Source organism: Oryctolagus cuniculus, chromosome 6 (genome assembly GCF_964237555.1).
Source record: "Oryctolagus cuniculus chromosome 6, mOryCun1.1, whole genome shotgun sequence".
In the NCBI taxonomy this organism is placed as follows: domain Eukaryota; kingdom Metazoa; phylum Chordata; class Mammalia; order Lagomorpha; family Leporidae; genus Oryctolagus; species Oryctolagus cuniculus.
The window spans coordinates 145,062,148-145,078,359 of record NC_091437.1 but is presented as its reverse complement, the minus strand read 5'-3'; the positions used below and the strand labels follow the sequence as shown (position 1 = coordinate 145,078,359).

General features: G+C 37.3%; 1 long non-coding RNA gene across 4 annotated transcripts in view; it reads left to right on the top strand.

Moving 5' to 3' along the window:
• LOC138849971 (uncharacterized) overlaps positions 1 to 16,212 on the top strand; it is a 204,674-nt gene that overhangs the window by 168,816 nt on the left and 19,646 nt on the right. For 3 of the 4 annotated variants that reach the window (XR_011389309.1, XR_011389307.1, XR_011389306.1), the window contains exon 5: positions 16,033 to 16,140. The exons of the other annotated variant lie outside the window; for it this stretch is intronic. This is a non-coding gene — a long non-coding RNA (uncharacterized lncRNA). The remainder of the gene's footprint in view (positions 1 to 16,032; positions 16,141 to 16,212) is intronic. 4 annotated transcript variants of the gene reach the window in all.

Genomic DNA, 16,212 nt, shown 5'->3' with positions numbered 1-16,212 from the left:
AGAAAATCTGTAACATGGTCACAGCAGATCTATAGTTTCTTAAATCCCATCCTGCTGGAGAACGGTTGCATAAAAAATCATCAAATGATCTTTCAAAAAATACAGATTCCCAGCTTTGTTTGATATTCTAATTCAGGGATTCAAATGCAGAGCCAGGGTAGAACATGGTTACCTTGAAGGATATGAAGTTTGAATCACATCGGTGGTTCATGAGCTTGTTACAAATTTTTTGTTTATTAATTTTTTTATCTATCTCCATCTATCCATCTGTCCATCTATTCTAATGTTTTATCAAATCTCTTTATGAGGGTCAAAAGTTCATGGAAACTCAGAGTGCATGGGGGGTCTCTGCCTATCTAACCCCAGCAACTGGCACTTAATCAATCTCATGGTAGAACATATCTTCCTTACTATCAAATTAATAAATCTTTGTTAGTAAACCCAAACAAATTTACATTTTAGTCCCATTTTCCATGAATTTTCTGAAGTATCCTTGAATACAAACTCCTGTTATATGATAGGGGTTAAACTATATGCTTGGAGTTATGGTTTTATATGAGAGTAATATATGATCCTGGCCTACAAGGGCATCCAATCAAGAAGGAACATGTATAAGAAAATAAGCAATTATGGAGTGGGCTAAAAGTAATGCTAAGGGCATGCTGCTGGTAAAATGGAACCTGTTAGAATAGAGCTGCATCCAGCCTTGAGAAGTTGAAGATTTTGTAGAGGAAGTAAACTCTGATCTGGGTTTTAAAGGATCAGTTGGAATTAGCCAGGTGAAGTAAAACTGGTAAAGAGGAACTAGACAACGAGAAAGTGTGCCAACACCCCTAAAGTGAAAATAGTGTGATGCAGAGGAGATTTCAAGAAAGTGATGGGGTAGTGGTGAAAGGTGAGGTTAGGCAGTGACAAGCAGGTCACGAAAGGCTGTATGACAGTGAGATGGCTTGTCTGTACTTGCCTGTGACAGTTCTGGTTCATGCCTACTCTCCAGATTAATTCAAATAGCCTCTCCTTTCATTCTCAAAATGATGAGACACTGCATGATTGGCTGTTTACAGCCATTGCTAAGGAGATTGACTAGCGTTTTGGCCAGAGAAAGTATTGGTTTTCAGTGAGAGCGAATTGATCTGGTTTCTGGTTTGACAGTGTCACTTCAATTATAATGTAGGGAGTACACTAGAGGGACAGCATTGATCAAGGATATTTTGTGGGCAAATGCAGAAATCGTGACAAGAGCCAACAGTGGATTGAACGAGATGATGACAGTAGAGGTGATTAGAAAAAATTGAATTCTGACATTCAGGCTGCATTTACCACTGAATTGTGTGATGTTGGACAACTTGCTTGATGTTTTTTCCTTCTCCTATAAAATAGGTGCTATAAAAATTCCTCATTGAGTTTTTCTAAGGGTAAAAAGAGCTAATTGATTTGAGCACACAGAACTCGTCCTCTGGAGCCCACAATCACTGCTTTCTTTTTCCTGAAAATCCAGTCCCTAGTGGGGTCATATCACAGCGCATTTCCCAGGGAAAGTCTTCATGGTCAACTCTCCATTCTCCCAGAATATGTGTCCTAATCCTATTCCCATCTTCTTGTCCTGTGATCCCCTTTTAATCTCCCGATTGCAGGTGGATGTTTGCAATGGTAGTCCAGTCACTGAGCAATGCACTTGAAATTTATAGTTGCCTGAATGGATCCATTAAAGCAGCATGTATAGCAACATAAACCTTTACCAGGCTTTGTTCTCAAAGTATGTAAATTGAAAACTACCAATATAAGCAGTGTGGCCTATGAATATGGCAGTCATGTACTCAGGATTTTCTACCAAAATTTGATCATGAGTCTTCATGTTGTTGGTTCAAAAATATGGTATATTTGAACAAACATGACTGTCTATTTGAATCAGCATCACCCTCCATTATAAACTCTTTGCCTTTCCTCACTTCCCCTTTATTGAATACAGCTTCCTTCTTTCTTTTCTTTTTAGTGTTCTTTCCTTTTTCTTACTTTTCCCTTCTACTGTGTACATGATTGGCTCTAACAACACTTCCTAGGGATCCTGACCTTCTTAGTTTGGGTTGAAGGTCCTCTGAAAATCACCTAGTCTCTATGCTTTGTCTAAGTAAATTCCTTTCCTGAAGCATGGCATGATTTCTTCTGTGCTCTTTGTTGATTTAGGCTGAGAGTTTACCCTCAATTCTTTGTGTACAATTTGATTCTACTGCATTGAATTTCCATCTTCTCCAAGGAGCACACTAGTGTTCTCTAGCATGAAGTTGACACCCTCCTTCCCTATCCAATTCCTGTAGCACCAATGCTCTGAGTCTCTCCCAACTATGTGTTATGCTGTTTGCTATTACTACATTTTTAGGTGTGCATCTTTGATCTTATCAACTAGAACAATAATTCCTGGTCAGGAGGTTTTTTGCCTTTAGAACTTTTATTTTACCCTATCAAACCCAACATAAACTTTAAGCTCAATAAGCTGTTGATTTATGTACTTTTAATCATATAAGAAATAAAATAAAAAGATCTTTATTATCTTTTTGCTTTTCAGTTGTCTTCCAGATACCATGAGAGATCTGATCTTTGAGTAGCTCCCATGTAGTCATGTCATGCAAATTCCTGGATTAAGATTTGAGGGGCGAGGTTAGTTTCTCACACAGAAAGTGGGGATATGACATACCTGTTCAATGCCTATCCTCCAAGTTGTCATAAAGCCAAATGGAACAATGCATTGTGGCTTACGGCAAAATTATTTTGTGAGTACACATAGATGTAAGATCAGTTTCTACAAACATATGCAAATTCGACCTTACACTGGTCAACTTCCACCTGATACTTTTCAGTTTTTCATCACTACTGAGTCACTTCACCTCTGGTCTTAAATCTCAAGGTAACTTGTAAGCCTGATTCATTGCAAGTGGACATCTAGGAAGAAAAATTATAGAACTCATTCTGTAATCAACACACAATTATTCTTAGGTGTTTAAATTTAACTGAAAAGTGACCCCTGTTAAATATAAGAGTGGGAATAAGAGAGGGAGGAAATGTACAATTTGGGACATCCTCAATCGGAATTGCCCCAAATGGTGGAGTTAGAAATGTGCAAGGGGATTCCAATACAATCCCATCAAGGTTGCATGTACCAATGCCATCTCACTAGTCCAAGTGATCAATTTCAGTTTACAATTGATCACACTGATAGGTCTAAGAGTCAAAGGGATTGCACAAACAAAACTAGTGTCTGCTAACACTAACTGATAGAATAAAAAAGAGAGAGAATGATCCAACATGGGAAGCGGGATATACAGCCGACTCATAGAATGGCAGATGTCCTAAGTAGCACTCTGGCCTCAGAATCAGCCCTTAAGGCATTCAGATCTGGCTGAAGAGCCCATGAGAGTATTTTAGGCATGGAAAGCCAAGACACTCTGGCGAAAAAAAAAAAAAAACTAAATGAAAGATCTCTGTGAGTGAGATCCCAGTAGAAAGAACAGGTCATCAAAGAAGGAGGTACCTTTCTCTGAAGGGAGGAGAGAACTTCCACTTTGACTGTGACCTTGTCTAAATAAGATCAAAGTCGGTGAACTCAAAAGGCTTCCATAGCCTTGGCAACTCATGACTAGAGCCTAGGGAGATTACTGACACCATAAACAAGAGTGTCAAATTGTTAAGTCAACAGCAGGAGTCACTGTGTACTTACTCCTCATGTGGGATCTCTGTCCTTAATGTGTTGTCCAATGTGGATTAATGCTATCACTAGTACTGAAACAGTATTTTACACTTTATGTTCTGTGTGGGTGCAAACTGTTGAAATCTTTACTTAACATATACTAAATCGATCTCCTGTATATAAAGATAATTGAACATGAATCTTGATGTGAATGGAACGGGAGAGGGAGCGGGAGATGGGAGGGGTGCAGGTGGGAGAGAAGTTATGGGGGGAAGCCATTGTAATCCATAAACTGTACTTTGGAAATTTATATTTACTAAATAAAAGTTAAAAAAAATAAAAGAACTCATTCTATTGCTGAGAAATCTGGATATTTGATTTTCCTAATGGTAGAGATAATTAAATAATGTTAAACAAATCAGTATAATATTTTTGCTATGGTATAAAATCTCCTGCCCTCCCCAAAAATTAGATATTGTCAAGGTGATTGTATTAGGGATGGGCCTTTTAGAAGTAATTGTGAGTTCTCCTCCCTTGTTAGTAGATTAATTCCCTTATGACAGATGTCTCATATAGCATTTTTGCTTACTTGCTCTTCTGGTCTTCTGCCATGTGAGAAGACATAGCATTCCCCTAATTTAGAAAATGCCTCTCTCACTGGACAGCTGAGCCATAAGTGCCATGGATCTTGGACTTCTAGCCTTCAGAACTGTGGGTAAACACGTTTCTGTTGATAAAATAACCAGTCTCAGCCATTTTGTTATAGCAGTGCATGACAGACTAAGATAGTTATCATCTTTTTAAAACTAAACTATAGGTCATACAGATATGGTACCTGAAGATTTCCTTTTAAAATAGTTTATGTTTTTAGAGAATTTTTAGGCTTATAGCAAAATTGGCAGCAAAATTGAAAGAAAGGTACAGAGATTTCCTGTGTACAATTGTTCTCACGCATGCATAGCATCCCTCATTATTTATATTCCCCACCAGAATGGCATACTGGTTACAACTGATGAAGCTACACTGACAAATCATAATTACTCAAACCTCATTTTTTATATTAGGATCTAATCCAGTATTTTACATTGTATGGATTTTGATCAATATAGTATTATACAGAATGTTGTCACTGCCCTAAAGCATTCTATGTTCTTTGTTGATGTATTCCTCCTCTACTGAACCTCTAACAACTATATACATACATACATATATATATATACATATATATATACATATATATATGTATATTTACTTTTCCTGTAGCTTTGATTTTGACAATGAGTCACACAGTTGGAATCATACATTTTGTAGAATTTTTGGATAGACCATTTTCACCTTGGTAATATGCATTTTATATTACTCCATATGTTTTCTTGGTTTGATAGCTCATTTATTTTTAGCATTGCATATTATATGCATATACCATAGTTTATATATCCACTCACCTTTTGGATGGCTTGCTTCCACACTTTGGCAATTATGAATAAAGTTGTTATAAATATCTGTGTGCAAGTTTTTGTTATACACAATTTTCAACTACTTTGGGCAAATACCAGGAAATATGATTGCTGGATCTTATGGTAATAATATGTTTAGTTTTGTAAGAAACCGCCAAACTCTTCTCCAAACTGAATGAGCCATTTTGCATTCCCACAAGCAATGAATCAATGTGCCTGTGGATTTTGCCAATGTTTGGATTTTTATCATTTTTATAGCTATGTAATGGCAGTCCATTGTTTTTATTTTGGATTTACCTGATGGTATATGATAAAGACCATTCCTTCATATGTTTGTTTGCAATCTGTATATCTTCTTTGGTGAAGTGTCCCTTAAGATATTTTGCTGATTTTTTTGTTAGAGTTTTCTTTTTGTTCAGTTATATGAGTTCCTTATATATTTAGATAATGGTACTTTATTGTTTGTAACTCTTTCAGATATATTTTTACCAGTCTATAGTTTATTTTCTTGACACTGTGTTTCATAGATCAGAAGTTTTTAATTTTAATGAAGTCAAGCTTATGAATTATTTATTTCATGGATTGTGCCTTTGGTGTTGTACCTTGGAAGGTACTGTCAACTGAAGAATACCTAAAATTTTCTCATACGTTATCTTCTAGAAATTCTATATAAATTTGCAATTCAGATTCAGGTCTATCATCCCTTCTGAATTCTTGAATGGTATAAGGTCTGTGTCTAGATTCTTTTTTTTTTTTTGCATGAGAAAATTGTTCCAGAATTGTTTATTAAAAAGATAATCTTTTTTGCATTGTATTTGAAACATTTTCAAAGATCACTTGACTGGATTTATATTATTTAAATGTGAGTCTATCTATGGACTCACTATTCTGCTATATCTATTCCATTGAATTCTTTGTTCTTTCACCAATACCATTATTATATTATTATAATAACTTTATAGTAATATAATAATAGCTTTATTGTAAATATAGTGATAACAATAACTTTATAGTTAATATTGCAGTTAGTGTTATTCCTTTAAAATATGTATGTTTGATAGAGAGTAGAGCTCCTCTCTGCTGGTTCACTCTTGAAATAGCCATAATGGCAGAAGGTCTAAGCTAGAAGTCAGGAATTCAACCCAGGTTTTCCACATGGATAGCAGGAACCCAACCCCTGAACCTTAATGCTGTCTCCCAGGGTCTACATTAACAAGAAATTGGAATCAGAAGTTGGAAGTGGGTATTGAACCCAGACACTCTGACATGGCATGTGATTGTCATAACTGGCATTTTATTGCTGGACGAAATGCCAGCCCCACAGTCCTCCACCTTGGTTTTTGTCTTTCAATATCATGTTGGCTTTGTTGGGTCTTTTATTTCTGCATATGAACTTTAAATTTACTAATATCCACAAAATTTATTGAATTTGTTTTGAATCTACAGATTAAACTGGGAAAAGCTGACATCTTGATGATACTGATTCTTCTTATACATCAAGATGCTTTATTCCTCCATTTACTTAGTTTATTTCTTTCATCTGAGTTTTGTAGTTTACCTCATATATTTCTTATACATGTATTGTTAATTTATACCTAAATGGTTCATTTTGGGAGTGGTTCTAATTAAAATGGCATTGTGTTTTGAGTTGCAAAATCCAATTGTTCATTGTTAATATATGACTTTTTAAAAAAGATTTATTTATTTATTTGAAAGGCGGTGTTACAGAGAGGAAGAGACAGAGATCTTCCATCTACTGGTTCATTCCCTAAATGGCTGCAATGGTCAGGGCTGGGCCAGGACAAAGCCAGGAGCAAGAAACTGGATCTAACAGTGCATGATAGCAGCCTAAGTACTTTGAGTCATCTTCTGCTGTTTCCCTAATACATTAGCAGGTGGCTGGATCTGAAATGGAGCTATGGGAATTCTAACCAGTGCTCATGTGGGATGCTGGCATGGCAGGTGGCAACTTAATCCGCTGGACCCAGTATCCGACTTTTTGTACTAAGCTTTGTACCCTGAAACTTTGAAGATTTTTTTTGTTATTCTTGTTGTTGTTCCCTCTTTCAGATTTTCCACATAGATGAAGATATTATTTGGAAATGAAGAGAGTTTTTTTTCTTCCTTTCCAGTCAGTGTAACTTTTGCTTCCTTTTCTTGTTTTATTTCATTATCTGGATATCCAGGGTGATATCTTGTTCACAACATTAGTGGGAAAGCTTCTAGTTTCTGATTATACACTGCTTTTCTTACTGAAACTTAATGGAAGCTAAACTAATAAGTAAAGCATCTTCCCACCAATACTAATGAGGATACCTAATATTTAAATTTATCAAACATCATTCTGTATAAATAATACTTTAATTAAAGGGAAATCCTGGTGAACAAAGGTGGAAAAAGAGCATATTTGTGCAACTGCATCCTTAATTCCTTCAGTCTCTGACTCATTCCACAAATATTGTTTGTCATTATGTAGCAGATCGTCTAAATGGCTCTGAAGACACACCAGTGAACAAAAAAGAAAATTATTTCTTCATTTTAGTAGCTTATGCTTTAAAATGAAGTGATAGGTAAAAGAAAAAGTTGGTAATGTATGTATGGTCATCACAACTGATATGAAGGAGGTTAACAGGATGTTATAAGAGAGAATAATAAGGTATAAACTACATGAGATTGAATGATAGAAGAAGGTCCCTTTGAGAATATTATATGCAGCAATTTGCAGAACCATAGAGCATTCAGAGGCCTTAAGGGTGAAAGAGCTTGACAAGTGTAAAATGTAGAAAGTGGTATTTGGCAGGCATTTTGCCAGTAGATCTACATCCCATATATAATGGCTAGTTCAAGTCCAGCTTCCTGCTAATGCATACCCCACCTGGGAGGCAGCAAATGATGGTCCACATACTCAGGTTCCTGCTACCCACGTGGCAGACCTACACTGTATTCCATAATTCTGACTTCAGCCTGGCTCAACTCTGGCTGATGTGTGTGCATTTAGGGAGTAATCTAGTAGATAGAAGATCTCTCTGTCTACTTTGCTCTCTCTCTGCCTTTCAAATAATATTAAATTAGGTAAAAATTTAAAGAAAAGCAAAGGAGTATGATATAGCTAAATAGGAGTAAGAAAGAAGAGAATAGCATGGAGTAAAGTTGGGGAAATAGTAGGGCCAAAACAGAAATAAGTTTAGAGGTAAGTATACAAGTGATTTGGAAACTGAATAAAGTGTAATTTTCTTTCAGAAGAAGATAGGCTTAGGCACTCACTGTTAATGTCTTTAATCAACCCTATCCTTTCCTCCTAAACCTGAAACTGCTTTGTAATCTTTGGTTTACCATATCTGAGCAGTGGAATATGAGCTGTCTTTTTGAACTGAGATCTTCTGTTGATTTAACTCAGGCAAACCCTGTTTGGGGTCCTTGGGAAGACACTTCCTATATGCAAATGAAGTAATTATTCAAAGAAAGTAGCCTAATTTAGTGTAGACAAACATGTCAAATTTTATCCATTCTCCAGAGGGGGGTTTTGTAAATCAAAAACTCTCCCTTTGGTTTGTAAACCCTTTGGATTGAAGATCATCCGGATGGTTATGAGTTGTTTATACTTAACTCATTACCATGCTCTTCTGTTAGTGTCTTGAAGTTTAAGAAACCTCTTGAGACTTATTTACTTGATTAAAAAAAAACCTATTTGATTGTAAAAGGCCCTTTAAACTCTTTTTGTTCTTAAGAACAGGAAATTATTTTATAAGCACAAATAAACAGAAAAGTCCAACTCTAGAATTCAGTTTGCAACATAAAAATGTATGATTCTTATGTAAGTTTCAAATTAGCAAATAGATCCAAATATCCAAGATGTAATGAGAAAATTAAATGTTGGTAACACTGGCAGTAGTGTAATTTATGTAGAGCAGAAAATGATAGCATAGTGGTAAGAGGCGAAAGTTTCCACTCTTCCTATTCCCTCACTCCACTCCAATTCAGCAAGTTATTGATTTCTAAAGGCTCCAGAAGTACTAGACAGACTTTTAGAAGAAATCAAAAAATAAATTGACAGTATTTGAAGAAACTTTCTAAAAAATGATTTTATTGTTTAAAGAGCTTTTGTCTACAGGTGACAGAAAATCCACCCAAAGATTAAACAAATGAAGAAATTAATTGGTTTGTGTGGCTGAAAAAGTCCCAGATGGAGATGGTGTTAGACATATGAGAATTTACAGTCTCAAGTAACGTCCTCCGAATTTTGTCTTTCCAACTCTAAGCCTTGCTTTCCTGTCTCAACTTCCTGTGATGGCAAAATGGTTTTCAATAACTTGATGCCATGCACCTCCAGCATAGTGGAGGATTAAAAGACATGCATGCTCCCCTCTTGATAGCTGTATCAAAACTCTCCAGATCTTTGGTCAGGAGTTCATTTCTGAGCTAATCACTGGTCTTGAAGGAAGTGGTTCTCCATTTATTTGCATGGAACTAGGACTTGGGTGAATTTTGCTTGAGTCAGCAGTATATAGATTGGAAAATGACATTTAAGTGGAAATTTTGAGGTATTGTCCCTAGAAGAAAAAGACAATAAATATTAGATAGTAAGACAAACAATCCGATAAAGCCAAACAAAAATGTCTGTACTGAAATGTCCATAAATAAATGCATGAATATGTAACTTCAATAATCATAAATAAATGCATGTCTATTCTACAGCCACTCAACTGATGATCTCCTGAATGGGAAAAGCACTAGCAGCACGGATAGAAGTCCTAGCTTTGTCATAAATTTCATTGCTGATTGTGGCCAAGTCCCTTCATTCTCTGCAGCTCAATATCCTAGTTTCTAAACGGAGGGGATTGAACCCCACGCTTGCTCCAAATTTTCTTCCAGCTCTGAAATGGTAATGATCCTAAGCTTGCCAAATAAGAGCGGGAAGATTCTCCTGGCCTAAGATTTCATGGAAAAGAAAACGGAAGTAGGCCCAGGTGCAGGGCAGAAAAGGGAGCCAGCAGACCCTGAGCCATAGAGCAAAGGAAGCATACAGAATGCCCAAGGGAGCAAGGTCAACTCCAGGACAGGACTTTTCTCTGCAAGCTGAGGAGCACCCTCCAGTCTCCTGATTGCTCTGTAACTGAGTGCATTGGAGCAGTGGTGATAGTTGCCATAGAGAGGGATAAATAGACTGTTGTTTGGTGCAATAACTTGGTTTCTGCCAGAAAGTTTCACACTCAAAATAAATATTATATATGGCTCCCATCAGCAATGCCTAATCTGGAAAGAAAAACACATACAGTATATTTTCTGAGGTGTTACAAGTATTATAACTCTACTTGTCCATAATTGCTCATCAAGAATGCTTGAAGACTTATGTGTTTTAGAATTCCATTATTTATTTTGGATTCTAACCAGCAAGCAAATAACATGTGTCACATATTATATGACCAAAAATGAAGTACAGTTTAGGGCCCTGTAATCATATCTACTCATATACTAATATTTCTGTTTTAAAATGTATAACTGTTTCATTGAGAAGGAGCATAAAGAGTCTCCCTTTAGTTTGGGGAGAAAAAAAAAAAAAACAAGTTTCCAGAGCTTTTTTGTTTTGTAGTAGCAGATAAAGAACAGAGGGTCTGTAGGCACCAGAATAGCTTGAGATCATTTTGAGTAATATGAAGAAAAAGATGGAATCTAGAATTTCATGGAAGGAATCAAGTTCCTTTTCTTTACTGATGTCAGGGCACATGAAATTCACTTCCTTGTCTTTTTTCTTTATGGCAAGTAGGTGTTTAATAACTACTTGTGAAATGAATACTTGCTATCCTTTTTAGCTCATTGTACTCTCATCTCAATGATCCAAACTCAATTGAATAGTCCACAGCAAGTTCATGAATGGCCTGGACAGCATTTGGTGGGCTGAGCTTTCTCCTTCATCTTTCTTTTACTGATTTATTTTCTTTCTTTCTCTCTCTCTCTTTCTTTCTTTCTTTCTTTCTTTCTTTCTTTCTTTCTTTCTTTCTTTCTTTCTCTCTCTCTCTCTCTCTCTCTCTCTCTCTCTCTCTCTCTCTTTCTTTCTTTCTTTCTTTCTTTTGACAGGCAGAGTGGACAGTGAGAGAGAGACAGAGAGAAAGGTCTTCCTTTGCCGTTGGTTCACCCTCCAATGGCCTCCGCGGCCAGAGTGCTGTGGCCGGCGCACCGCGCTGATCCGGTGGCAGGAGCCAGGTACTTATCCTGGTCTCCCATGGGGTGCAGGGCCCAAGCACTTGGGCCATCCTCCACTGCACTCCCTGGTCACAGCAGAGAGCTGGCCTGGAAGAGGGGCAACCGGGACAGAATCCGGCGCCCCGACCAGGACTAGAACCCAGTGTGCCGGCGCCGCAAGGCAGAGGATTAGCCTAGTGAGCCGTGGCGCCGGCCTCTTTTACTGATTTTCATTAAATCACATTGATCTAAATCTCTGGATGGTTGTTGATTTCTTTCTTGGGCTACTTTTCCTCCATCTACTCCTTGTGCATTAGTGTTACTCTTTTATTCCTCTGTACATTTTTTCACAGGTGAACTAACACATCACCTACCTAGCTATTGCCAACCTCTTATGTACTCTGGTCTCCAAAGCTCACATCTTGTATGTATCTTATGAGATTAGGGACTATAGTTGACAAGAAATTTAACAAGTCAAATATACTAATGAATTTCAAATAAAATCTATTATATCCCTCTCCCACCCACTGCCCCCTCTTCCTGTGACACCTACACAGCAAACCTTAGTCACCCAGGGGTGGGGAATCTTTTTTTCTGCCAAAGGTCATTTGGATATTTATAACATGTATGGGCCTTACAAAATTATCAACTTAAAAAATAACATGCTATAGATTTATTGAATTTCAAGTCCAGTCTGCAGTTGCCCTGAGAGGGCTAGGTCCTGTGAATTTTTGGACCATATATAGCCCATGGGCCAGACATTCCTTACCCTGCAGTTAGTGAAAGGTACCACTCTTCATTCAGGCACTTAAAGCAGACTCCTGAGTTATTAAGTTCTACCAATTGCACCTTTTTTTTTTTTTAAGATTTATTTATTTGAAAGGTAGAGTTACAGAAAGCAGAGGCAGAGAGAGAGGTCTTCAATTTGCTGGTTTACTCCGAATATGGACACAACAGCCAGAGCTGTGCCAATCTGAAGCCAGGAGCTTCTTCTGGGTCTCCTATGTGGATGCAGGGGTCCAAAGACTTGGGCCATCTTCTACTGCTTTTCCAGGCCAAAGTGAGAGCTGGATTGCAAATAGAGCAGCCAGAACTTGAGCCGGCACCCATATGGGATGCTGGCACTACAGGCGGCGGCTTTACCCACTACGCCACATCACCGGCTGCTGCAGTTGGTTTGCATTGTGCCTATGTTGTTCCTTTTCTCCATCATTTGCTCTGCCACAATGTTAACTCTGGATGTCATCATCCTTTGTCTAGATCACTCAATGGCCTCCTTACTCACTTTCCTATTTCCAGTTATCACTCTCTACAATCCATTCCTTCACTGCTGGTGGAGAAAACTTTCTCAAACAAAAACTGATCAAATCATCAAACAGCTTCATGTCTGCAATTTTCTTCTCCTTCAAGATCAAATCAAACTTCTTTATATGGAGGTTATACTCCAGGTGACCTGGTCTCTAATTTTTACAGTTTCTGGTTCCCACTCTGTGTCCCAATCATAAGAACCTATTTACAGTTCTTGCAACATGCTCAGGCCACTTTGTATTGTTCAGTTTTACATGGTTTTTCATTTTCCAAAGATACTCATATCCTCAAAACTTAATTTATATTTATGATTCAGACTCAGCTTAGACACCTGCTCATCCAGGAAGCTTTTCCGATAATGCCCAGCTGGGATCAGTATCCTCCTGTGCACACCTGTAGTTCTGTTTGTAAAGCTATTATAATATACTCTATAATTCTATTTTCTTTCATAGTATTGTTAACTCTTGGTGAGCAGATGTTGAGAGATTCATATCCTCATTTCCTATAACAATACCTGACCTAAAATATTCCTCAATAAACTTTTGTTGATTGAATGAACACACATACACACACCATTGCTGCATATGAAGGCTTCTATAAAACATTAAATATGTTTTGACTTTCCTAAAGTATGTAACTTGCCTCTTAACTCTAAAATGCTTTTCAAAATTTTTCATGATTCAACCTACTAGTATGTCATGTAGAATAAGCAATGTTGTTTAGTACTAACAAACAATCCCAAATATCAGAGGTCACATGCCTCCACTCATCATATGGTCCCAAACAGTACAAGCCTACCCTATGCCCAGAATCATGGCATATTTGTAATATTTGATGAACAAGCACAGTTTTAGATAAAAAGACTTTTTCCACGTTTAGAAATTCACATTTATAGGTAAGAGTATAATTTCATCATAGGTTGATTTTTTTCTTAAAAAATTTATTTGAGGTGTACAAGTTTCATGTATTTCATATATACAGATTTAGGAACATAGCATTTGTGCCTATGTTTAGATCACTCCACACTCCCTCCCACCCATGTTCCAACTCTTCTTCCTCTTCCCTCTCCTAGTCCCACTCTTAATTTTTACAAAAATCTATTTTCAGTATATTTTATGCTCAGAAGGTTAACCCTACACTAAGTAAAGAGTTCAACAAATAGTTTTTTTTTATTTAACAGAGTTATAGACAGTGAGAGAGAGAGAGAGAGAGAGAGAGAGAAAGGTCTTCCTTCTGTCGGTTCACTCCCCAAATGGCCACTACAGCTAGCGCTGTGCTGATCTGAAGCCAAGAGCCAGGTGCTTCTTCCTGGTCTCCCACGCCGGCGCAGGGGCTCAAGCACTTGGGCCATCCTCCACTGCCCTCCCGGGCCACAGTAGAGAGCTGGACTGGAAGAGGAGCAACCAGGACTAGAACCTGGCACCCATATGGGATGCAGGCGCCACAGGAGGAGGATTAACCAAGTGAGCCAGGGCGCCAGCCTCCAACAAATTATTTTGAAATAAAAAAAATTACTGTTCCTCAAAAGAATAAACAAGGCCATAAGTAATCATTGAATCTCAAAATGTACATTTTCCTCCAATACATTACATTTTAGGTACTCTATTAGTTACCCCTGATCAGGCAAAACATATGGTATCTGTCTTTTGAGGCTTCGCTTATTTATTGTTGCAAAGAAAGCAGTTCATTTTTTCAAAGCTGAGTAGTACTCCGTAGTGTATATATTCCATAATGTACTTATCCAGTCATCAGTTGATAGACATCAGGGTTGATTCCATATCTTAGCTACTGTGAATTGAGCTGCTGTAAACGTGAGGGCACAGTGACTCTTTCATATGCTGTCTTCTTTTTGTTTGGGTAAATTCCCAGGAGTAAGATTAATTTTTTTTGTTTGAAAAAAAAAAAGTAACTTCTATATCTACGTGAATTTATTTCATTTTTTTTTTCTTTCACATCAACATCTGAGGCCCTGATTCTCTGAGCCTTTAAATCATGAACATTTCTCCTGGTCCAGGGAACCCTTCCTTCTTTCCTCTGCCTGCCTTCATTCCTCTGCTCATCATATCTCTGTGTCTGGGGTGTAGCACTGCTTGCTGAGTATCTTCAGTCTCTCTGCGTCCATTCTGCCCTTCTTCATTGCAGCCAGAGTAATCCTACTAAAACTCGCTTTTTAGTTTCAGCCTTTCTCCAGGGCTTACAGAATAAAATATTAAGCCTATAGCTTGTCATCTAAGGCTTGTTATAATTTGTTCCCCATCTCCACTATGACCTCATTTTCTCATTCTTTCCCTGAAAACTCATGCACAATGACCTTGTTTGAGTCTTCTCTTTCTTATCTGTACTGGCTTAATAATGACAGTCTATCTCACAGGGTCATCATAAAGATGGAATGAAATAACATAGCAAAGTCCTGGTCATATAGCCCTGCTGCAGAGTTAGGCTTGATATTATTGTGATCCTGTTACAAATGCATATTATTGCCATTCTGTCACTCTCGTTGACAATCGTTTATTAATTATGCATGCCTATACCATAGGCCAATATCATCTTTTATTCTTTAGGATTTGCTGAGAATCAAGAGTCTAACAACATACAGATGCCAAGCACTCATAGTGAAAAATAAGTGGCTACGACTCAGTTCTTTGTAATCAGTAACTCCAGGTTCTAATCATTTAAATGGTGACAAACTGTTACATTCCCTACTCTTGCTAAGTTTCATGTGGCCATCAATACTTAAGCAACTTCTCAAAGGTGTTTCAGAATTATATCCATAAACCAGATTGAATCTTAAAAATTAACTAAACAAGAGATGTTACTAGCTTACAGATTGAAGAATTTGCCTTTTTACCTGGCAAGGTCTCCTCATGGGCTAACTCAGTTCCACCATTCACATACAAAATTTTTGGTTATCTCTGAGTGTGACAGCATACTTGTCCATACTTTGTAAATTCTTTCTTATTTAAAGTACTTGGAATTAGGCTGTAAATAAGATAATGTACTCCGTGAAATACTGGATGAGGAGTCTGGAAATCTGGCTGCTGGGATCTGTTGAGAGCTGGAAGGTTGATCTATTAGCATCAGTTTATTTCTAAATAGCATGTGAACATTATCTGCCTTTTTTAGAAAGCTTTTGAGGGTAACAAATTATGAAAGTGTTTTGTTAAAATCATACTTTTATTGTTGCTTGCAGTTTACACATCTAAGACACATTGCAATAAGCAAGTCACCTAAAAAGGACTTTGATTATGTTTGTGGCATTTGGTAAAATATTGTTTCTTTATGAACCAAATCAGGTGCCTTTCTGCGAGGTAACTATTACTCAAACTCAGAGTCAACGGCTACTAAAGTAATGACAACACTTTTCTTTATTTTTTCTTACTACTGCTGGTGATGATATTCTTGAAGGGAAGGAAGGCATATAGAAGAAAGTAATTTTATATAACAGGAAATTTATACATGAAGGACCTCGGTGGGTGAGATCCCAATGGAAAGAAGCGGTCATCAAAGAAGGAGGTACTTTTCTCCGAAGGGGGGAGAGAAATTCCACTTTGCTTATGGTCTTATCTAAATAATGACAGAGTTTGT